Source organism: Engystomops pustulosus, chromosome 8 (genome assembly GCF_040894005.1).
Source record: "Engystomops pustulosus chromosome 8, aEngPut4.maternal, whole genome shotgun sequence".
Taxonomy (NCBI): Eukaryota; Metazoa; Chordata; class Amphibia; order Anura; family Leptodactylidae; genus Engystomops; species Engystomops pustulosus.
The window spans coordinates 68,756,217-68,761,661 of NC_092418.1; positions in this window are offsets into that span (position 1 = coordinate 68,756,217).

Sequence of the window (5,445 nt, forward strand, 5' to 3'; positions counted from 1 at the left end):
CCCATATAGAGTTCAGTTTACTTTAGGGGCAAGTGCTAAAATAAACAGTTAATACCCTTCACATATCAGGAAGATAATTTGTTACAATATACAGAGAAAACCCTCTTCACACCAGGGAAAAATAAGCACTTTGTACCTTTAGGCATTATTAAAGGGGTTCTTTGGCTGTTAACATCATTGCTCATATGTAATAGAGTAATAGGCTATAATTATGTGAAATTTGCTATTATAAAGATAATAAAAAACCTGTTTTACCTGCCCAGGTCTCCTCCATGTACTGCAGGACCACTTGTTCACGTGTTTCAATTGTGAACACGCCCGCATGCCATTTCAAGCATAGAGCATAGGCACTACGAATACATGTGAACATTGCAGCGCTGGAGGCAGGTAAGAGTATTTCTCTCTATTTTAGTTACTTATTTCTAACACCCTGGGAAACGAGTATGATCCCATATCAGCCCCTTGCCATCGAGCATGACCCCATGTCACCTCTGGGCAACGAGCATGACCCCATATCACCCTTTGGCAACGAGCATGACCCCATATCATCCCCTTGGCAACGAGCATGACCCCATATCACCCCTTTGGCAACGAGCATAACCCCATATCACCCCCTTGGCAACGAGCATGACCCCATATCAACCTCTGGCCAACGAGCATGACCCCATATCACCCCTGGCCAATGAGCATGACCCCATATCACCCCTGGCCAACGAGCATGACCCCATATCACCACCTGGGCAAAGAGCATGACCCAATATCAACCCTGGGCAACGAGCATGACCCCATATAACCCCTAGGCAATGAGTATGACCCCATATCACCACAGGGCAACGAGCATAACCCCATATCACCACCTGGGCAATGAGTATGACCCCATATCACCCCTTGGCAATGAGCATGACCCCATATCACTCCAGGGCAACGAGTATGACCCCATATCACGCCAGGGCAACGACCATAACCCCATATCACCCCTTGGCAACAATCATGACCCCATATTACCCCTGGGCAACGAGCATGACCCCCATATCACCCCTGGGCAATGAGCATGACCAAGCACGACCCCATATAACCCCTGGGCAATGAGTATGACCCCATATCACCCCCTTGGAAATGAGCATGACCCCACATCAACCCCTGGGCAATGAGCATGACCCCATATCACCCCTGGGCAATGAGCATGACCCCATATCCCCCCCTGGGAAACGAGCATGGCCCCATATCACCCCCTTGGAAACGAGCATGGCCCCATATCACCCCTGGGCAAAGACCATGACCCCATATCATCCCATTGACAATGCGCAAAGCACCCATTATGGTAAAGCAACTTGTTTTTTTTCCAGGTCATCATTTTTAGCATTTTTGTTTGGGAATAAAATGGTCAGTGAGGGCGTGCCTGTATTTTTTTTCCAATAAAATAAATTACATCACTATGGGGCACATTTACTCAGCCCGTTCTGTAGCAATCGCCACTGTCCGACAATGCTTTCTGCCGTGATTCACAAAGATCATGCGCTCAATTTCCTGCATCTGTCGCTTCCCCGCTCGGGTCTGCCAGAGTTCACCTTCTTCTTCCCAGTGTGCAATTTTAAAGTTAAATCCCGCGCTCAGTTGTCCGACGGCCTGTCCCCCAATTTCTGTCGGCTGAAATCCCCTTCTAAATTCCTGTCACAGCAGCGCAAATCCTAAAAATTTCTAAAAGCTGATGAAAGTGCGATCCGCGGGACCCTTAGCAAATAAGCCCCTATGTCTTTAATTTTTATTTTATTTATGCGCAAAATATGTAAGTATAGCCATAGTAGTGATGCTGACTTTTGAGACGCCTTACTAATGGCAGGCATTAGTGTTATACAAAAAGAGAATATAACGCTAATGCCCACATCCATTACCCTGGTACCACAGCCACCAGGGGTGCCGGGAAGAGCTGGGTAAAAACCAGTAGATGACCATCAAGTGATGCTCATGTATTGGGCTGGCTGCTGGCAGGTATTTTTGTGATTGAAAAGCCCCAAAAAAGTGCGCTATTCCACCACAACAATGTCAGCCAGCCGCTGTTGATTTTGTATCTCGCTGGTAGAAAATGGGGTTAACCCACTTCATTTTTTCCCCAAATTATTGAAGCAAAAATTATGTGGGATCCCCTCCTTTAGGGGCGATCCCACGTCATTTTTCCCACAAAATTATTGAAAAAAAAATTACTTGGGATCCTCTCCTTTAGCGTATTAAAGCTAACGTAAATCTTTAAATTTGCAGAAAAGCAAATTCAGATGTATTTGAATTTTTTTTCTCTTGAATGAAACTTGAGAATCTTTGCACTCAAATTTTTTTTACATTTTTCTATATTGCAGAATCATCATACGAATGAAAGCTACTTCTACAGTTTGTGCTCTAATCGGAACACGCACTATTGGCATTCTACTACGTCTATTTTCCGGGTAAAAAAGGAACGCTCGTTTAAACTATATTTCACTGTATTCCAATTTTATCTACAATAATACGCAATAAATTACATACGTTACATTATTCCTTGTTATTACGTTACACTATTCCTTGTTCCTTATTTATAACAGTTTTTGTTACCATTTACTATCATTTAATTTAGTTTTCTTTTTTTGCAGATCAAGAAAATGCCTTCGTGTATAGTTCTTAGATGTACGCATACATTGGGTCACCGATGTACAAAAATAATTATGCACTGCTTTCCAACAAATAAAGACAATACAAGCACCCCACTTATTTACCAGTGTTGACATCTGACCGTGCTGCAATGACAAAACCTGTATAAACAACCACAAAGGTCCATTGGTATTCAATGTGACATCATTGTGGTATCAACACAAGTGCACCCGGTACAACATTACTGCAAAGCACTGGTCCAATTTTCAGTTCTACATTTCCCTCAAAAGAGACTGCTGGAAAGGGAGGCAATATTTCAGTATCCACAGCAGATGGTGTGGCAAAAAAAAAAAAAACCTGAAAAAGGAAAAAAAAAAAAAAGGTAGAGCTGCATTACTGCCAGAAATTGATTTTCTGACGTCAACACCGGTAAAAGGAATAATGCCTTCAACTCCAAACTTAGAAGAAGCATTTCTCAGTTTGGTAAATCCATCAGACTACCAACAAAAAAAAAATTGAAGCTTGTATCCACAATTCAGGAAGAATTTTCTTCCCTCCCTTCAAGAAGAAATATTTCAGCAGATTTAGAAGAGGTAATGGAAGAGAGCTTTCCAAGTGCATACGAGCATGACACTACTTTCACTATTGACCAAATTATGGAGGACACTGAAGAAGAGTCATCATATACAGAAAATGATGATAAAAAAGATGATAATTTGTCACATTTTGAATTACTAACTGCAACAGAATCAAACCCAGCTTTGGACAAAAAATAGTTATTAAAAGTGCATTAAAATATCTACTCAGCTTGATCCCTCGACCTGTAATGAAATACTTCATTAGTTCCGTCGACGACAATTAGGGAGCCTGATAATCGTGGACGTAAAATGTAGTAGGGGACATATTGGTTGCATATGGCATAGCCAACCACAAATATCTATTAGCCATTTCTGGAAGTGCATATTATGAACATCAACGGAAGTACTTATTCCCAACAATTGATCATTACTAGAGGTTACAACAAAATGACATCATTATTAATAAGGCTATATGTGTGGCAGGAGATGGCCAAACACACAGCCCAATTTTCTCTCCCAAATATACAGTTTACACTATGATGAAAATGAAAAACAAAAAAATCATTGCTTTTACAGCGGAACAACTAGTTCCTCCAGCTATTTCTGTGTCTCTCGAAAAGAAGGCAAAACTTTGCAATCTCTCCTTCAAAAAGGGGTCTTTGTAGGTATTATGTTGGAATCAGCAAATTACGGTGTAAAAATTACAAAGAAATAATCCATGAATTTGATGTATGGCACATGGCAAAATCAATTGGTCAAAAAATGTTGGCCGCACCCAAAGTACGTTCCTGATCTACTCAATCAGCATAGATTGCTCCCTTGAAGAGCCATTTGTGGTGGTTCCTGACCTACTAGTTGAAAAATGTGTATCTGTCATCCATCATGCAATAAAGAAACAAGAGTGGCCTGAAGCTGAATTGTACCGCCAATGCAGCCACCCACCATTGCCCAAAGAAACAAAGTGGCTACAGGAAGATAGTACTCTGTGGAGAAGAAGCCAATTCTACAGAATATTCGTCATCTTTCTAACTTTGGCCATACAGGAGATTTTGAGGTGTTTCACGCTAGTGTTCTGAAATATAGGCCAAACTGCATGCATATCTACTTTGATTCCATCGTTGCACATACTCAATTTGCTATCATAGATCACAATTTTAATGTGGAAAGAGTGCAAGCTACTCGTAAATACACTATGGGAGAAGCTCCGTTAGAAGATGGAAAAAAAACACTGTTATGAATATTCAAAGGCTAGAAAGGACTGGGTCATAAAAATGTTATAGCCCAAAGCCCAAAAATGTTGAGCACAAAATGCATGATTTTACAGCAGAAATAAATAAATAACTTCTTCTCTTTGTTGCTGGGGAACGTCAATTTGAATGGGCACCTAATTCAAGTGAGCTTCCAAAAAACATAGCTCCAATGCCATGTCAATGTTACAAAAAATACTCACCCGTTTTTAATAAAAAAGCCAAAGAGCAATTTCTATAACACTGGTTACACCCTATTGGAAAAATTTTAAAATTTGTTTGTCATTTGACTGAACCATGTTTTGAATTTGTGTATCTTGTTTTGATCGTTTGTCAGAAAAATACTCCAATCATTTGCTTACAACTTTAAAAAAATGTTTTCCAAAATAACATTTTTATTGTTTAAAGATTTACTTGTTTTGTATTTTTCAAGTGATAGTGGAGAGTGGCGCATGTGCAATAGTAATCAAAGCAAATGGCGATTGTGAAAGTGATTGTGTGTACATATGACGGTAGTGATGGAGGAGTATTGCGTGACTGCAAAGCTTTTACTCATTTTAATAGTATATATGTAAAAAATGTATGTGTGTTTATGTATATAAAGTGGTGGCCCAAAATATTTATATATACTTAGGTTTTTTAAAAATATATACAAAATATATATAGAAACGTTTTTTAAAATATAATAAATAATATATATATATATTAGTTCTTGTATTAGTCATTGTACAATATATGAAAAAAAACGGTTGTATAAAAGCAAAATAATATTTATATAGAGGAGATATATAGGGAATATGAGGGGGAATTCTAACTTTTATTAGATCTATTGATCTAATTGGGAGGGGAGTATGTGTATATATATCACTGACGTGATAGAAACTTTTTGGGTCTTCAAAAAGGAACCCAGGGTCTGGAGAACCCCTTTAATTCTTTTAAAAAATGACCACAAAATACTTTTATACAAGATATTCTTTTTTATTATCCCATTCATGTTAAAG